This window comes from Lissotriton helveticus, chromosome 7 (genome assembly GCF_964261635.1).
Source record: "Lissotriton helveticus chromosome 7, aLisHel1.1, whole genome shotgun sequence".
Lineage (NCBI taxonomy): Eukaryota > Metazoa > Chordata > Amphibia > Caudata > Salamandridae > Lissotriton > Lissotriton helveticus.
This window is the reverse complement of record NC_136068.1, coordinates 1,063,823,460-1,063,844,272: the sequence shown is the minus strand read 5'-3', so window position 1 is coordinate 1,063,844,272 and position 20,813 is coordinate 1,063,823,460.

The following is a 20,813-nucleotide window of genomic DNA, read 5'->3' as shown; positions in this document are numbered from 1 at the left end:
TGTGGCTTTATCAAAACATGTTGTGTTTGGTGTCAAACACTTTGGAATGCTACCCCCACTGCCAGTTCTGGCTGTGGGGGTAGCAATCCACCCTTCTGGAAGGAGAAGACATGTACACACTTACTTTCCCGGTAATAGTTTAAAAGAGCCTCAGCATCACAAAATGGATGCTGCTGCCACAGACACGAGTCTGACCTCCTGCTGCTGGATGAAACTCCGGCAGGGGAGGCCTGGACAATAGGTTTCCTTTCCAGCACCTCCCCAGACAGGTTTTAGTGTATTGGGGCAGGGTGGGTTGCATTCAGTGAATGCTTTTCAGACACTGCCTGGGGCACACAAGGTGTCCCATGTATTTCCCAGTTCAAACCGGTTGCTGGGGCACTCAGCCCCAACTCTGGCATGAAACTGGACAAAGGGGTCCTCCCATAGGTGGGACCCTAGAGTTAGTCCAACCCCTAAACTTAGTATAAGTATAGGAACCCAGTACCTAGGACTTTAGATTACCCTGGACGAAACTGTGAAACATAAATCTTGGGCCTTTAACATTCCATATCGACTGGAAGATGGAAGAAATCTCCCTTGGGGTCAAGGAGTGACTCCCCTGTTCAAACAGGCACCAAAGAAGCATCTTGCCGGTCTGCATTTTCGAGGCTCCTGCTGGATCCTGAAGAATCTGCGACACAGGACATGGACTTCCTGAAATATCCGAGGTTAACACGAATTCCCAGCAATGCTGAGACCTGTAGCTATCACAAGAGACATGGGACCGGAACTCCTGGACATCCTGCACATTTGCTAGTGCATCAACTTCCCGAGCTTTCCCGAAGTTATGCATTGGGCTACTTGTAGTCCAAGCCCTGAACACCTTTTGCATCGAAGATTGTGGGCCTACACTTCACGAGTGTTCCGTGGGCCCACTTTCAGCATTTCAGCTCGAGGAGCATTCACGATTCCTAGTCCGTTGGCTAGTGGGTCCCCACAAAGGAATTTACTTTACTTCTTGGGTTTTCCTGGTTGTTTCAGATGTACCCTGACTCCCCTCCAAAGGGTGAGTCCCTCAGTCCTTGCTGGTCTGCACCGAAGCCAATCTTGTCATCTTGCATGGGTTGCTGTTGCCAAGGCTTGTTGGGTCCAATCTGTAAACCAACGCTGCAGCACTCGACATCCTTCGTGGGACAGCTCAAATCCAGCTCCTGGTCATCGTCGACACCTCCTGGTCCTTATGGCTGAGGAGTCAAGCTTCACCCACTTCACTTGAAAGCACCCGACATCAGCTGGCATCCTCTTGTCACCATCCTGGTCACTGGCTTGTGACCCAGACTCTGTCCCCTCTGCTTCCAGGTTCTTCAGATCTCTGATCCACCTTTGAATCCATCCGGACAATATTGCACTTGTATTTCTTTGCAGCTCTCCATTGGAAACGACGACGAAACCCGACACGAAAAGACACCTATGCACCCGGCTTCCCTGGGTGAGGTAACACAAGTCCTTCGGTGCTCCCGTGGGTCTTGACTCTCAAAGTGCCCAGTACTGATGGGGTTCCACCGTAGTCCACTCCTAAGTGTCCTTAATCTTTAACTTTGTAACTTAAACTTTCTCCATAGAAGTCAATGGTGATTCGCTGCTGTGTTTAGACACTGCACGCGTTCCCCGTGGTCTCCTGCGCCCCTACCTTGGGTGGTTCCTGGTTGTCCCATCGGTTCTAAAGGTTCTAGGCCTTGTCTCTGTGTTGAGAGCAGTACTTATACCACTTTCTTAGTAAATGATTTGTGAGGCCCCTAGGGCAAAAACGTATACTCTGCTAATTTTCTGTGTGCTATTTAAGTTCTTATATTCTACTTTTGCCTCTAGCCTCATAAAGAGACTAGAGGGGTTGTGTTTAGAATAAATACATATATTGTAAATATATATACCTGGTGTGGTGCTCTTTCATTTGATCATTCAAGAGATTATAGACTGGTAAAACAAGCTGCTTTACATTCCTTCAAGACTTAGCCTGAAGGCTGCTTTCCACAGCTACCACTAGGATAGCTTTCTATAAAGGTTGTCTTAAACCTACCATCAACAAGGGTCGTTTGAACTGGTGCAAGGTGCCCACTAGAATAGTAGACATCATATGCCAGGCCAACATCTCACACTTGGCCTTTCCAAAGCCCCATAGTTTTCAAGGCGATGAAGGAAAGCTTTATTGTGTCAGGCGTTTCCCCAGTGTTAAAAAAAAGAGGAGGCCAATCTCGGGGCCAGGCAAGGTAAGAGCCTACTTTAGAGCTGTTTTATGGTGTGCCAGATCTCTTCATTTTATCCTCTGCCGCTACCATAAATTGTACAAACCGGCATGCCAGCTGTATGTTTCCTCCATTTAAGCAAGCCTTCACTGCTTACCAGCAGGTTCTTATCCTCTTGGTGTTAAAGATAGATTTCAGAAACAAGCATCGTTCTAGGTCCAGACCCTGGCAAATGCATAGTAGGTGCATGATGCTCTCTTCTGCTTCCCCGCAGAGGCGGCACTGAGTTGTTTCTGCGGTTCGCTTCCATGGTGGTAGATGCCGGGGGACAGGAAGAATTCCCAATCGAAACCTGAGGTATTTCTCTTTTAGCCTCCTGCTGAAGCCTGCATGCAGGTTGTCTTGAGGGCCCGGTGTTGTATAGCTCTGCAGCACGCACCATCCGTTGGACCTTCTCCTGAGCGTTTCTTTGTCTTCAAGTACTGATAGCTTTTTTACTGTCTTATTTACCAAAGACTTAAAGCTGTTCTGCGTTCCCATAGTTGCCCAGAGTTCCTTCAGGCCTAGGCGGTTTATGGATGCGGTCAGGTAATCCTTTCGGGTGCAAGCTCTGCTTGAGTTTATCTCTTTCCACAGGTGGAAATTCAAAGAGCACTTATTGGAGCTTCTAATCCTAACCCAGCATTTCACATAAGCAGCGTTGCAAGCTATTTTTTGTGACTGTAGGCCAAGATCCAGCCTGATTTGCCCGGGAGAGACATAATTTGGTAGGCTAAAGATTATTCTTGCTGCTCTTAGCACAGTTTGTTCCAAAGTCTCTTCATCATTTTCCCTGAGGCATTCGCTTCCGTATGTAATAGCGGGGGGAGACAGCCATGACAACGCGGACTTTACACTGCCATTACGACGCTGCCATCACAACGCAAGTCGTTACGACTTGCGCTGGATGGCGCTAGATACTGAGGAATAGAAGATTTACTATTCCAACACCTTCCCTACTGTTGCCTAGGCTGGAGTTGGAATAGTAAATCATACTATTCCAAAATCCAGCACCTACAGCGCAAGTCGTTGTAACTACTTGCGTTGTAATGGATGCGTCCTAATGGCAGCGCGGTGTAAAAGCCCGCGTTGTCATGACGTACATCCATAGCGGGAATTAACTTTGCTTGTAGTACTTGTAGTAAGGGGTAAAAGCTTGGCCTGGCAGTTTTATGTTTCAGAGATTTTAGAGCTTCCGTTATGGAATTTCGTCTCCGTTTTATGGCTTCTTTTTGTGGCTTGAAAGTACCTTTCTCATCAAGTATCACCCCTAGGTACTTGTATTCTGACCAGTGAAACCCTGTTGTGTTCTTTTTTGGGTTGAGCGGTAACTGCAAACACAACAATGATGGACAGAATGTGGATCAATGTCACACATTCACCCCAGTCCAAAGATCTGGGCCCAAATCCATCGTTTTTCCACTCCACACCACCCTGGGTTAGACAATGGCGATATGCAAATCAGCGCTGACCCTGTGCCCCATGGGAACAGTCCAGTCCGAACTACAAAAGCCATGTCTTTCCCAGAACGGAAACAAGCATCCGAGGACCGGCCCGGTTTCGAGGTAACACCTCTCTTCAGCCCGGCTAGCTTGATTCCAGTGGTGTGGAGTGCCTGGGACTCACGTCTGAGCATCCCCAGTACACTTAGAGCGGTAACTGCAAACACAACAATGATGGACAGAATGTGGATCAATGTCACACATTCACCCCAGTCCAAAGATCTGGGCCCAAATCCATCGTTTTTCCACTCCACACCACCCTGGGTTAGACAATGGCGATATGCAAATCAGCGCTGACCCTGTGCCCCATGGGAACAGTCCAGTCCGAACTACAAAAGCCATGTCTTTCCCAGAACGGAAACAAGCATCCGAGGACCGGCCCGGTTTCGAGGTAACACCTCTCTTCAGCCCGGCTAGCTTGATTCCAGTGGTGTGGAGTGCCTGGGACTCACGTCTGAGCATCCCCAGTACACTTAGAGCGGTAACTGCAAACACAACAATGATGGACAGAATGTGGATCAATGTCACACATTCACCCCAGTCCAAAGATCTGGGCCCAAATCCATCGTTTTTCCACTCCACACCACCCTGGGTTAGACAATGGCGATATGCAAATCAGCGCTGACCCTGTGCCCCATGGGAACAGTCCAGTCCGAACTACAAAAGCCATGTCTTTCCCAGAACGGAAACAAGCATCCGAGGACCGGCCCGGTTTCGAGGTAACACCTCTCTTCAGCCCAGCTAGCTTGATTCCAGTGGTGTGGAGTGCCTGGGATTCACGTCTGAGTATCCCCAGTACACTTAGAGCGGTAACTGCAAACACAACAATGATGGACAGAATGTGGATCAATGTCACACATTCACTCCAGTCCAAAGATCTGGGCCCAAATCCATCGTTTTTCCACTCCACACCACCCTGGGTTAGACAATGGCGATATGCAAATCAGCGCTGACCCTGTGCCCCATGGGAACAGTCCAGTCCGAACTACAAAAGCCATGTCTTTCCCAGAACGGAAACAAGCATCCGAGGACCGGCCCGGTTTCGAGGTAACACCTCTCTTCAGCCCGGCTAGCTTGATTCCAGTGGTGTGGAGTGCCTGGGACTCACGTCTGAGCATCCCCAGTACACTTAGAGCGGTAACTGCAAACACAACAATGATGGACAGAATGTGGATCAATGTCACACATTCACCCCAGTCCAAAGATCTGGGCCCAGATCCATCGTTTTTCCACTCCACACCACCCTGGGTTAGACAATGGCGATATGCAAATCAGCGCTGACCCTGTGCCCCATGGGAACAGTCCAGTCCGAACTACAAAAGCCATGTCTTTCCCAGAACGGAAACAAGCATCCGAGGACCGGCCCGGTTTCGAGGTAACACCTCTCTTCAGCCCGGCTAGCTTGATTCCAGTGGTGTGGAGTGCCTGGGACTCACGTCTGAGCATCCCCAGTACACTTAGAGCGGTAACTGCAAACACAACAATGATGGACAGAATGTGGATCAATGTCACACATTCACCCCAGTCCAAAGATCTGGGCCCAAATCATCGTTTTTCCACTCCACACCACCCTGGGTTAGACAATGTCGATATGCAAATCAGCGCTGACCCTGTGCCCCATGGGAACAGTCCAGTCCGAACTACAAAAGCCATGTCTTTCCCAGAACGGAAACAAGCATCCAAGGACCGGCCCGGTTTCGAGGTAACACCTCTCTTCAGCCCGGCTAGCTTGATTCCAGTGGTGTGGAGTGCCTGGGACTCACGTCTGAGCATCCCCAGTACACTTAGAGCGGTAACTGCAAACACAACAATGATGGACAGAATGTGGATCAATGTCACACATTCACCCCAGTCCAAAGATCTAGGCCCAAATCCATCGTTTTTCCACTCCACACCACCCTGGGTTAGACAAGGGCGATATGCAAATCAGCGCTGACCCTGTGCCCCATGGGAACAGTCCAGTCCGAACTACAAAAGCCATGTCTTTCCCAGAACGGAAACAAGCATCCGAGGACCGGCCCGGTTTCGAGGTAACACCTCTCTTCAGCCCGGCTAGCTTGATTCCAGTGGTGTGGAGTGCCTGGGACTCACGTCTGAGCATCCCCATGATTTTTGACTTATCTAGGTTGATGGTTAAACCATTAGATGCAGCATGATTGGCAGTTGTATTTAGCAAGAGCTGAAGCCCAATTGGAGTTCAGCTTATTAGGACGACGTCGTCAGCATACAGTAAGTTAGAGAGTGACAGCCCACCTAGCCGAGGTGCATGAGAGGTGCTGTTGTAGGAAGTTCTGCCATAAACAGGTTAATAAGTGTGGGGGCCAGCAAGCACCTCTGCTTCAATGCGCTAGATGTTGGTATTCTCCCTGACAGATATTCTCCGGTTCCTAGTGTCATGGGTGGGGGTAGCCATCATATCAGATGGTTTGCGGGATCACTTCGGCTCCACACAGCAACGCAAATTACGCCAGTTAGACAGAAATGAGAGGTGGACAGAGGACGACATTCACAGATAAGGAATGGTCAGAAGCGTTGCTCAGCCCTACACACATTCAGAGCAACTCACGCTTTAGAATAATACAACATTACCTACCCCAGAGGGCCTACCTCACACCGGAGAAACTATGGCAGGGAGGATGGAGTGTGTCCTAGGTGTAACCACATAGGTGCCGACTTGATACATATGCTATGGGCCTGTCCTTCTTTGCATACGTACTGGAATCAAGTCTGTGAAACCCTAGCTGCAGCCACGGGTCGGCAGCTCGAACACACTTGGGAAGAATACATACTGCCCCTTCATCCAAGAAGCAAGAGGCCAAAAGCCTCCTCCCGTTTCTCAGATCTAGGCCTGTTAACTGCAAAACGCCTGATAACCATAGAGTGGAAGAAATCGGATCCCCCGTAAAAACAGCATGGGGTCACTCACTCTTAGTATGGGCCAGAGCAGAGGGCAGAGCGCTCCACCTAGAAGACATTTGTGGTCTTCGGAAAGTACCTATTGCTGCACCATGGAGACCATATTGCAGGAATTTCACAAGTCATTGGAGGGAGGGTCGGGAACTTCAGACACTGCCCCCTGTAGTGTCCTGCTAGGACACAGTCTAGTTGTTTCATGTGTAACCCTACACTAAACACCCACCCACCACAGACGTCACTGGGTCAGGTGACGCTGTTAATAAAAGACCCTGAGCGCACGTGCTCGGGGCCAGATCTACGATCCCCTAACTGGTGTCCTGTGTCATCCTTTACTCCACCATGTGGGCCTTGGGCCCCAACACTACATTGGCGACGAGGTCGGTAGTGAAGCCACGCGTGCCACTGCCAAAACATCCCGCAAAAAGGGGGAGAGAGCTGCCCGCCTGCAGGGCACCCCCTGTAGCAGGGCGCAGCGCGCCGAGAAGCCGGTGGGCACGTCGGAGCCCCACGGCCTGCAGCGACCGTGAGGCCCACCGCACCAGCCTTGAAGGACGAGCCGACCGGAGCCCACCCGCGTCGGCCGCCACCATCCAGCGCCACCAGGAAAGAGCGGACCGCCCAGTGCCCACCTGAGACGGCCGCGGAGCAGAGACCCCCACCGGAGAGGTACACCGGCCGGACGGAGCCCACCCGCCACGACCGCAGCCCAGGACCTGGCCCGTCGGCCGAAGGTGAGCCGGGAGCGGGAGGTGACTCCCCCGGAAGACTGTGCACCAAAGCGGAGCCCACCCGCTATAGACATGAACTTTAAGGCCCAGACATAAGCAGGACCAGCGGAGCTCACCCGCGGCCTGCCCGAGTCGTCCCCTGCCCCCGCCGCGTGTGTGAGTGGAAGCGGCGGGGCACAGAGAATGGAGGCGGCGTGAGAAGGAGCGACCGGACCCGCCATCGAGGAGAACAACAAGGGCGAGGGAGCGGAGTAGCTACCCGCCTCCCGACCCCCCCTCGCACGTGATCCGGGCCAGCGGAGCCCACCCGCGGCCCGCCAGTAGCGCCCCCCAAAGGAAGACTCAGCAGCGCCAGCGAAGCTCACACGCGGCCTGCCTCGAGCGCACCCTGTCCAGAAGAGAACAGAAAACAACGCGGAGCTCACCCGCCTGAGGAAGCATCAACGCACACACCCCCGCCGGCGCGAGGACTGCCGGAGGCTGCCGCGAGCGGGGAGGGTAGAGAGGTCTGCAGAGCCTGTATGCGGCCAGGAGCCACCGAGTTCAAATGTGCCCCCACAGGGACATCAAATGAAAGTGCCGGTGCACCCGACAAGAATCAGAACATTTGCGCCCCGCCCCCCCTGAGCAAACACAGCAGCGCAGGACTGGGAGCATGCGCCTGGGCAAACTTACCAGCAAAGAGGTGGCGTCCAAGCCCCTGGGGCCAGCTACCAACTGCTCCAGCCCCCCCCCCTGTGTGCAGCCTGTGAGGGAAAGACAGTAGAGCCCACAACACAGGGAAGACAAGAGCCACAAGGCAGGCTGCTGCCAAATCGGTGTCTACTGCCATCTAGTGGCCGGCTGTAAGAAGAGCACAGGAGGGAGCAGCAAACAAGCCTTGGGCCAACCACCTACAGACGGCAACCTACAACAAGCCCGCAGCAACACAGTGCCCGCAGAGTGCAGCTCCATAAGCCGAAGGACTCCCGCAAGTGCCATCTCAACAAGTGGCGCAAAGCCACATCCACGTCTACCAGTGGTGCTGCCGCCACCCCGAAATCAGCAGCAGCACAGGGCAACAGACTGAGTAACGCCCCAAGGAAAGCATCCAATCTCACGCAGCAAGTAAGTGCGCTACCACGCAGAAGACACCCACACACACCAGCAAGGGGTCTGCAGATGCGCGACGTGGGAAAGAGGCACGAACGCCTCACTAAGCATCCAAGCACTGACAGAACGTCTGGAGGAAACGACTGCCAAGCACTGGGAGAACGTCCAGGGAAACGACTGCCGAGATCAGACGACAGAGAGGGCAGCGACGCCTTGTGGCCACAGGTGTTCACCGCAGCATCAACCACTCCCGCCAACGGTCCAAAGCAGCAAGTCCCTGACAACAGCCAAAGCAGCAAGTACCCAACGACTCACAACAGGCGTCCAAGAACTCCACACCCGCACGCCAGGACCGCGCAGCACTGCGCCGGGATGTGCCAGGAATCAGGAGCGCCAGAGTGACGCTGCACAGCGACACGCCAACGCCACGGGACAGCACACAAAGGCCCCCAACAGAGACAGCGATGTCTCGCAGCAACCGGAGCGCCATCGTCAGCACGCATGGCAGCATACACCAGAGTTGCACCAGGAGCGGTGACACAACCCTCCTCCGCGCAGACAAAGCGCGCCAACGCCAAACCACCGTGACGGTGAATAGCGACCACAAAGAAAATAGCACAGCATGACAACTCATGCCCAAGATGAAAGCCGACCACCCAGTCTGGTCGCCAAGGAAAGAAAAAAAGCAACAGAGAAGATCGCGACAACTGGTCCAGTCAGAGAAGAGAAGAGCACCATGCTGGAGAGCTATGTCCCAGACCAGAAAGAAACCGGTGGAGCGCACGCCGCCTGGGGAAGACTGGTCGGGAAGGCCAACGACAGCAAGAGGACCAGACCACGTCGCAAGGAGGAATATGGAAAGGAAGGGCGCAACGCCATAAAGGAAAAGGAAGAAGGGACAGGAAGATACGACGACAGGTCTAATCACCAAGCCAAGTGAAGACAGTGTCCTACCACATGGACAAGACCACGGGGACGACATGTAGAGGGCCCGCTACATGGAGAATCCTGGTTAGCATGAGAAAGCAAGAAAGAAGACCTGACCGCGTCGAGGAAGAGAACGTAGAGGAAGAATGGAGAATCACAACATCACTCCACAGAGGAAGAGAGAGAACCACAGCACACAGGAACATCGGTGCTGTCCAAGGAGCATTGCAACAGTCAGCACACAGGAACATCGGTGCTGTCCAAGGAACATCGCAACATCCGTGTGGATCCCAGTAATCCCTACAACCTGCATCAGAGGAGACCAACCACTGAAGAACTGCATGGGTGCCCCGTGAACCTGAAGCTTGCCGAAGCAGAGCATACCCGAGCACTAGACAATCCACCCTTGTGGACTACACAAAACTCGACTGTGGCCATGTCCGAAGTTCCGCAGCGACCCGCACAGCCCACGCGATTATGTGGCAGTCCAGGGGACAAGGGCCTCGGCCGCATGTCCTGTGAGAGAGGAATCCGGATGGGAGAGGTGCAGCAGCGGCAGCTCCACGACAGGCAACAGGAAGCATGAAGGCCCCATGTAAACACCTGGCACCGAGATACGGTCTGTTGAAGACACGGAACCCATGTCCTAACGGCAAGACCATCCTGGCGGATGACATCAACACCCCCGAGGACATCATGCGAGACTTGGCGGTGAGTCCGTTGGCAGTTCGGCAGCGACGCCTTTGCGCGGCTCATGCGAAGCCCGCACGGCCCACCCGGTCCCATCGTGTCCGGCAAGAGGGTCCTCCCAGCGTCTCTAGTGAGAGAAGAGTCCAAGCAGGAGAGGCCAGTCTTCGAGGCCCCAGTGAGAGAGGAGTCTGGCACGAAAGGCAAGTCGGAAGTTACTTGGCCGGACGGAGATGTGAAGGCATCAAGATCAGCAAATCCAGAGAAAGACCTCTCGTGCCATAGTCGTCTCCTACAACCAACAAGCGTTGTCATCCACTGGACTAGGAACACCTGCGAGACCCCTCAAGGGTCACACCCATTCTGCTCCCAATGCTCCAAGTGATGAACACTGCATATAAGCGTCAACACAGCAAGACAAGGATGATCTGAAGTACACCGCCGAGGTGAAGCACATCTGACTGACTTTGTAATCCTGGAACTTTCAACATTCTCCCAGCTGATCGCCTGAAGAAGATCTGTTGGGGCTATCAAATGTTATTGTTCTGTTTTCTTGCAGGTTGGACATTCGCTTTTCCTTTCATTAGATTTTGGGAGGAATGTAGTGTCCTGCTAGGACACAGTCTAGTTGTTTCATGTGTAACCCTACACTAAACACCCACCCACCACAGACGTCACTGGGTCAGGTGACGCTGTTAATAAAAGACCCTGAGCGCACGTGCTCGGGGCCAGATCTACGATCCCCTAACTGGTGTCCTGTGTCATCATTTACTCCACCATGTGGGCCTAGGGCCCCAACACTACACCCCCCTAATGGGTTCCATCCCCGCTGATGGGCAGCAGCCCATGTCTTGCTTTTGTGGCACGGCAAACCTACATTGCTGCCTCATCCGTCCCTCCTTGGGCCCTTTGTATTTTTGCGTCCTCCGGGGCTATGAGGTGTTGCGGCATGTGGGGGGAGCGCACAACTAGGATGAGCCTAGCGGGAAAAACGTATGCCATCATGCATACTGAAAACAAACACAAACCAGACACATATCAGCAATACGTTCACCATACACCATAGCTGAGTTGAATCTCAGCCATCTCGGTATTAACTCGCCTGTATGGGGAACATTAGTGGTGAGCTGCAGGGCAGTGTCGCACATAGTATGCACCGCGGTACTGGTGCGCTGTGTGGGCCTGAGGGGGAATAGCAGGCCATGGATAACTTACCCCACGCAGTGTAGAGTACCACACTAGCATGCCTAAATGTCTAATTGATGAAATACACAAATGTACGACCTATTTGCATTCACACATACTCTTTAGACAACCCTGATGCAATGGGACATTGTTAGATTACATGTATCAGGGAGACAATATGTCCTTAACTATCGTATGGAGTGTATCACATCTGTCCATCATTTGTAAAGTAAAGCAAAATGATAAGTATGTGCAATATGTGTAAACGCTCATACCTCCAAAATTCAATAAATCGATGTTTTAAAGCAAAAATCAACCCTTGTGGTAAAATTACAGAAATCGCAAACAAACATTGTAATTGCACCCAAGACTCAGGAATTAACTGAATCAAAGAGAGTTTATCGCAAGATGGTGCAACACATATTAAAACTTTCAATATCTAATGAGCTCAATCTGATACTAGAAGACTTAAAGAGAGAATTTAAGAACAGTAATTTACAAATAAAGTGGGAAATTGAGAACAATGCCTATGGAAAACTATATCATGCTATATTAACCAGGAATGAGCGAGCATACTGGTGGTGGGTCATGGGATATTGGTAGAATTTCATATAGGCAGCCAGACAATCTGTTTTTCCCCTGGTAATAAGTGAGAAACTCACATTAAAATTCTGTATAAGTCAACTGTTACATCGACAAAAGTTGATGGAACGTTTCCAGCTATAACAGAGGAAGAAATAGTAAAACTAATCAAAAAATGCATGCTCATCTAAGGCAACAGGACCAAATGGTATCCCTAAAGATCTATAGATGTCTCTATATCCTGTTGAATAAGTGCAAGTCTGAAAACAATCACTCCAGTGAATGTACTTTTTGTTTGGTTAGCATGCCATGGCATGTGACATTTGGTTTACAAACTCAAATTAGAAACTTTTCTTTATGTCTTTTTTTTGTTTTATAAAGTCACAGAGTGATTTTAGGACTGCAAGTCAAGAATTGGTTTTGCGAGTGCCCTGGCTCAAATATTTGAAGTCTCAATTCTTGAAGCTTGGCCGAGTAAACTTGTTTGATAACCCGGGGGACATAGTTAAGGGTGATGTTGCTGCAATTAAGAGTGCTTTTTACCTGAACCGTAATGCTGTAAGAGATGAAGTTGAGCTCTTGAAACCTAATGTTAGAACGTACATTATGCTGAGTACCTGTAATTCAATGGAACTGTATCTAACATGCTCCTTCACCACCCATGAAAAATTTTTGCTGACCCGTTTCAGGTTTAACATCTTTCATCAGCTTTTAATTAGACCCAAGTCGGACATTTTTAAGAAACCAGCAGCTCCCTGTGGCTGCGACGGGAAGTCTCCACAGGATATGCTGCATTTTATATTTTTATGTACGTTTTATGAATATCCCCGTAAGCGGTTTCTGGTTACCCTTTTAAAGAAATTAAATTTTAACCAAATTAGACCCGCCCTTGTGTACTTACAGTTGTTGCATCCTGATAGTGTTCTTCAGGTGTTAGAATTTTTAAAAATGACCATGAGACTAAGAAATTGTCTGGATGAGTAAATGTGCATTAACTGCAGTTTATGGCACTATTGCACTTTATTTTGTATATTCTGTATTGGACATTACTTGCACTTTTTATTCTGATTCTGTCAATGCACTCGTTTTTATGATATATTTGAGTGTATGTAATTTAAGATTGACTTTGTGACTACTGTGATGTTTTTATTATGTTTTATCTATTGTGTACTTTTATGGATTGCAATATATCCGAAATAAAGTCAATTTGAATTGAATTGGTTTGTTGTATTTTTTTCCGTATTTTTAGTCAGGTTGTTTTTTGTTCAGTGCAACACTGCACATCAACAGAAATCATTTAAAATCACTGTCATTGTTATATTACATTAGTAGGTGCGTTTTTAACCACACTTGTAAGCTTATTCAGAAAAACTGATCGAACAACTCCCTCCTTCTCGTTTTTCTCCATCACGCACTACGTTGGGTATCTCGGACACTGGATTCACGCAATGTGCTCCAAACCTGCAAAAACCGGGTTTGCCATAGGCCTTCTTATTATCGCTTCACCGGTTCCTTGTGGACATACAGATGACAGAACACCAACTGGGAATTTGCTTCCGTCACACACCGTGCTGTTCTTGTCTGTGAGCCCTCTAAATATTGCCCAGCAGTTCCCAGGTTCTCCTTTCCATTCTGGGGTTTAGTGAGCCCATGCGTTTGCCAAGCAGTTCGTAACACCTCCTCTGTGGAGGTAGTTTATACATGTATTACTCCTGCATCTAAATGTGGCAGTGGTTGGATTAAGAATAGTCTTGTACCCAGTGCCCTGTGTTCTTTATGGCAGGTTGGCACAGGGCCTGTGGGCGTCACCAGTGGCATTGGTTGCTTTGCCCTTGCTGTTTATTCAATTGCGCATTCAAAGTATGCTGGGCTTAGTGTTGCTGACTATCACCATTCAGGCCTCTGATGCAGCTTTCAGTGGCGGTCAGCTGCAATTAACACAGGTGGGGCGACAGGCACACTAACGGGCACTAATAAAAACCAGCAGTGCCCGTAGGCCCAAAGCCAAAGTTCTGCATCGTGGTCCGTTTTAAACTGTGTTTATAATGGGACACGATTTAGAGCTCTGGAGTTGAAACTGAAGGCACTGTGAGTTTCTGTGCCAGTGAATTAATGCAACTTGATATTATAATATTAAAAATAAAAATGTACTTACCAAGAGAGAAGCACCAGGATTGGCTGGAGCGCACTGGCACAGTGCTCCTTAAAGCACTAGCGTTCTGTGCTTGTTCTCCACACAGCTGTCTGGTACAGCTTGGGTTAAAGTGTTTAAAGTGCACATATCAGGCTGGCAAGACAACCAGCCAAAGAGACATGGGCACTTTAAACCTGAAGGGCACACTTTTCCTCCCTGCTGCTGACCCGCCCTCAGACTCTGCTGCTGCAAGGACGAAAAACAAAATGCTAATAAATGTGTTTTATTACATTTTATTTTTCATATTTCCTACTCACGGGCGGAGTGGCGACGCTCCTCCGTTCTCATGAAGGCACTGCCGCTGGCAGTTTTGTATCAGACACTACTCTCACGTTCTTATTCCACATCATTAAATACGCCGCTGTACAGGTTAGTACGTGGTATATTGCACTACATGTTTTAAAACCCAGTTGTTCTAAGTACAGAAACATATATCTTTAAAAGATGCATCTGTCCATTCATACTTCCATCCACCGCTGAAACCCATAATTTCACCCCTTACATTCCGTCACTCATTCATTCTTTCATCTATCGTTCAGTCTTTCACCATTCCATCATCCACCCATCCATATCTAAACCTATGCATCCATCTCCATCCATCCATCTAGCCATTCCTTCCTTTCACTCATCCATCTCTCCATCCACCCTTTCCCTCAGTCATCCATCCTTTCAGCCATTCATCTGTCCATCCACCCTTTCACTTCATCGATTGTTGCACTCCATACAGCCACCCTCCCTTTTACTCATCCATCCATCCTTTCACGCAGACATCCATCCACTCATTCATCCATGTTTTTACTTATCTGTCCATCCATTCACCCTCCCTTTCACTCCTCCATATAATATAGCGTGCACCACATAATTCCACTACAAACAACATACATCCACTCTACTACAGACGAAAAACATGAGTAAAACACAATGACATTTACAAAGCCAATAGTTCTAACTTTCACAAATGCATGACCGATTGCATTGCAAAATGCTTGGTTAATTAGCATGGACACAGAAATATAGGCCAGACTGGCAAAATGCCAACAAGGTTGTATGAATCTAACCTAAGATGCACCGTTATTCAGCTTACTATGCAAGTTATGTTTGTCAATAACATCTTGTAACATATTCAAAATACAAAAACCAAAACACTTTATTTTCCTTGATTTCACTATATACATTAACCTAATTGCCCTTCACATTATGTTACATTGTTTGTATTTATCGCGCATCCTGTCTGTCTGTTTGTGCAGCAATGACCCACTGCAATATTAGACAAGTTGCAGGTGATTTATAGCCGGAGCTGAGTTTGGCATCCCGTTGACGATTATCGCCCTACCTCAGCCCAATCAGTGATCGTTGCTTCTGCCTGTACCTGCCCGGGCAGAGTTTCGTTTCCGAGAAGTGCCGAAGAGCAGGGGATAGACAATACAATGTGGATACCAGAATATTACAGAACATCGGCGCGCCTGTGATGACTATTTTCATGTTCAAAGGTGGCGTGCATCACAGCCCAGGATCCTGTCGCTCTTGGCAGTGCAGATTAGCATGGTCTTGGACTGCCGGCCACCTCCCCCCTTAAAACACTGACTGAATTACCCAATTCAACCAGTCGACACATGGGGGTCTTTGGAAGTCAAGGGGGGGTACGGGGCCCCCCCCCTGGCCGTATTTATTAAAATATAAAAACAAATCAAAAATTTTAATCAAATAAACATTTCTGACAATTATTAAAATGCACACTTTTCAGAATATTAGATTGACATCCGTTTCGACATGGTATGATGGGCTAACCTTAACAAATAGCTAATACAGCGTGTCTCCTAACGTAATCTAATCATCCTGAAAATTAAACTGCATTCTAATATTTTAATACTTTTAATAACTTTAATAAAGTCCTACGGCAAGGTCGCCAACCGGTGTCAGATCCTTTTACAGCTGCGCTCTCACGTTGAAGATGCGCATGCGCAACCCAGGGCACGTTACACCCACGTGCGCTCCCCGAACTCCATTTAACCATAACAGGAGGGCCCAGACACTCGCGCACCTTAGTGACGTCATAGTGTTGTGAGGGGTGGCTACCAGCCTGAGGAAAGCGTAGACTCCCTCCCCCGCACCCTTTAAAACGGGATATCATATCCTGCCCCTGAAGTTCTGAGAGAGACCAATGGCCCCTCCCGCGGGCGGCCCCTTTCGTGAATGGGTCCGCCCCCCCGTAAGGACCTTAAAATGCTGCTCACCGATTAATGACCTTACCGCCACAGGCCAGGTAGTTAACCGACTATCTGGCCCCCCCCCAACCGCCTACACTGAAAGGTCATAACTTCCTAATCCAAAACCCTCTACCCCTGCTATTTTGTTCCCTACCCCTATGGCATCCCTGACTGTGTCCACTGGACCCCCCACCCTGTGAGTAGAGCCTCTAATAAACGTACACTCCTCATTATCAGCCGACTGTTAAACTACATGGTCCTAAGATGACCCCTTGAGGGATATTCTGTCATTAATGTGTATGAAATAGTTTCTCCAACCAAATGTAGATCCTCTTTATCGAGTGATTCTTCACCGAGTGACTCCGTGCACTCGCCTAATTCCCCCCCCCCCACCTTTTACGTGCAGCCGGGGGAAAATGCAGCCCCCCATGGTGCAATCTCGGTCCTATCATTGTTACCCCATGTGCTAAAATGACGACGGTGTGGGGGCACGCCTCTCGAGGGTCCCTGCAGATGCTGTGACCTGGGGTATCCTGGTACTCCCATTCTACTTTTCCCACTGGCCTACTGTACAGTCAGCTAACCATCCCCACCTAGCCACTACGCTCTGGAAAGTGTTAAGTGTATGGTACTACTTTCACCATGGAAGTCCCCACTTCCTGAACCGGGGAAATGAGGCGTTGGATAGGCCTATCATTCCTGGTGTTGCCGAAGCTAGGAATGCACACCCTTGTGTACTGTCCCATCTCTACCGTTGTCACTTACCATTTGATGATCTATGCATATCATGCTGACACTGGTGGCCCTGCGTGCACAGGCGCCGTTACTGTAGGTATACATTTCCTCTCACGGCAAATACTGCCATTTTGTGAAACCACATCCTGCTACATAACTGCCGCCAGCCCAATATAAGGGCTTACACACCGCAACAGTCAACTCTGTGCTGGCACCTCCTGCGTTTTTTGATCGCTCGACCATCACACTTGCGTTGTTGTTTGCCATCCTCTACCTGACGTCAGCATTCCTTGGGCTGTCCACCTGTAGCAGCTTTGTGATGCGGAGCACTCCAGATATCCACCATGGACCCGGCCATACATAAATGGAAAAGATAAACACAAACCATTAGTGTTTCTGGCGATAACTGCAGTACATGTGTTAGTCTTACATTGCCATCCCTTGCCACGTTTGAGATACGATTAGCGTCAGATGCCTACTCCTAAACACTTCCGACTAAGTGTTGAGCATAGCCTCAGCTTGTGTCCCCTGTAGCGTGACTGTATTAGTGTTATGAAGAGTACCCTGTAAAATTGGCCTTCATTAACAAATACTACCCAGTGTGTAGTGTATTGACACAAAGCATGGAGTCCCCAGTGCATACCATAACGCCCTCATGACTCCTTAAGGGTGATTAGGATATCAGTTAAAAATGAACAGTCCGTTTGCATTGGCACCCACCCAATCACAACTTGATGAGATATACGTGTTCTAAGTATCGAACCCCTTGCCCCTGACTGTTGACTTGGATCGTGGCTGACAGTGGTAAACGCGTAATATAACTAAGGCGCAACCATAACCTATATATATTATTCTCATGATCCCAGACTGAGCATCATTGCCTTAACAAGTTGCGAGTAGCAGGTGGCCCTCCCGCTGCCACACATGATTGTCCAATCAATTCATATTATACCGCCACCTATTGTAAATCATGATGCAACATTAGTTTCCACAGTTCAGGGTTTAATGTGTTACCGTTCAACAACCCATTCTGCCTCCCCCAGTTCAGCCCTGTTCATATGCAAATCTGTCTGACCCTTCTGCCCATTTAAAAGCACCAGCAGTATCAGAGATGGGACTTAGGCATTTGTTACGACCATCCCCTTTCGATCCACTCTACTATAGTGAGTCCTTTGCGTGCTCCATGTCCTCCGAGAAGATTACCTGAAACTAACAGGCATACTATGGAAGAGTTTAGTGCCAACTGCTGTTAACTAGGCACGCAAGTGCACCCAGGTGACCCAGAACTAGTATTGTCAATATTCCCGATAGATATATCCCTCACGTAGCCACTTTACCATGTTACTGTTGGTAAGTAGCATTACCTTGGTCCGGGGGCGTCAAAGGTTTTTTCCACTGTAACCAGGCTTAAATCGCACTGTGCCTGGTAACTTGCGCAACACATTTCATAGTTTTGTCCTGTGATCAAATCGAGGCCTACCACCTAGGCATGTGCGCACGCAAGTGTAACTTGAATCAGCAAGGCCACCGGTCACCCCGAACTAGTATTGTCGATTACGTATACCACTCTGCCATGTTACCGTTGTAGGTAGCATTAGCTTGGTCTGGGGGCGGATACCCAGGTGAAGCGGACACACAATATTGTTTACTGAGATCACTCCTGTTGAACCAGACAGGATCTATTATTTTATGAACAGTGAGGACGTTCTGAAACAACAAAAACTCCCCGCACCCAGAAAGAAATTTTGTGGGGTGGCAGGGTCAGTGCAAGGAGGGTGTTAAACAGGGATCAGATTACAGTGCCCGCCCAGCAATTATGGTTACATTGTCTAATTACCACATAAATAGCAACCACGACTGTCTTGTCGCTGAGTCAGAAAGGAAAAAACAAGGGCACAGTAATTGTCATCCTAATGTCACAGCATTTAACCCCATGTGGGCAGCTTTTCATGCTCCTTGCACTCAACCAATCTGACAAATGATCGTTTAAAGTGTTCTTGCCCCAATGTAGGTATACAATGGGCAGCATCTCTGAGATTAGAGTTAACATATTAAATGCATTTAGATACAGTGCATTTAAATATAACATATTTTAAAGCGTGTTGATTATCCTGCAACCTGTCATGGGTACAGCCCTCCTGTGCCTACATTGGACATTCTTGATTTAAAGAAAGAGATAAAGATCTTCCAATTTCAGCAGGCAATTATTTGTGGCCCTGAACCATCCTTTTGATTAACTTGTGAGCTAAAAGCCCCACTGCCCTATTGCTATCCCCAGTAGCAGGTGGTCATCCTGGCCAACTATTTACTGAACCAACTTGTTTGTAAACAGGTGTGATAGGATGTGGGATAGTACTTTACCTACCCACCCTATTCTACTTACAAGTCCCACTGCCTTATTGCTATAACCAGTAGCAGGTGGTCACCCTGGTCAACAATTTACTGGACCAACTTGCTTGTAAACAGGTGTGATAGGATGTGGGATAGTACTTTCCCTACCCCACTATTCTACTTAAATGAAAATTCGTGAACATCAGAGGCTGGCAGTTGCTGGTAAATTGAGCCCAAAAACCCGCAAAGACGGGGGATTGACTCCTGGTCCCGGGCTAGACCTCTGCATCAGGGTCTGCCACTCTAACCATTTGAGCCACACTTCTCCACCAAACTGGAGCCAAACAGTACTTGATATAAACGTGTAAACATTAATACATCCACTTTGGGCATTCGAAATTGAACTGGACTGATCACGTCACTTCTAGCATCAAATATTATTCCACTGTGGCTCTTTATACAGAAAGGAGTTGAGCCTATCATTTTTTCAGCTTTCGTTGGCTATCCACCTTAATCACAAGATATGTGTTTTAATGTCAATTTAAGCATAATTGATGTAAAACATAGGGACAGGCTAGAATTTAGTGTACAGAATACTCTGTCACCCACGTGCAGTAATACTCTATCCACCAACCCTCAGTTTTATAGAGATAATGTCTGACAAAGGGAGACACACAATAGCCGCTAACTGATGACCCAGGTCACGGGGCATAATCAGATACTGACAATTATAACAGAAAGCGTGAGGGAAACAGTCCCGCTGGGGAAGAGAAACTGCCCTTACAGCTGTATAAATATCTCGAAATATCTCGAAATTTTTATGCTCTGGAATAAAGTACCTTATGTTGTACATTATAAGGTTATAAAGGTTGGTAAGCCAATACACTTGCAGGGAGAGCCGAACCAAGGGTCTGGCACAGATGGCTGAGCACGTGCCGAGCCCTGAAAATGTTTGCTAGGCAAGTCACACAACAAGCATCACGTAAAACAAGATAAATGCGCTTCTCTATTAAATTGTGTATTTCTATAACATATGAAACTTTGAGGTTAATAATACGTCAGATCATGGCACTGCACTGAGAAGTACTTACTAACGCAATCGTTTTTAAACAAACGATTAGTGCATGTAGTTGCCAGAATTACGTGAATGCAGACACAATCACGTAGTCTTGAACCCTGGTCTCCCACACAAAAGTCGGCAGTCTTGGCTGCCGTCCCATCCCCTCGCCCTATGTCTAACTCTTTGCCTATGGCGTCTGTTCTGCCTTTCTCTGTTGGGAAATGAACGCGCCCGTTAGTGTGTCATGCTGCAATAGGCACGTGAAATTCTTGCTGTACCTGGCTAGCAGAGATAGATTAGTTGTAGTGCTGACAGAAAAGACGTGCACCTGAAACCGGCTCTGTGGAGTAACATCACTCATGGAAATAGACAGTAGGGCAAGTATGCAACATAATGACAGCAT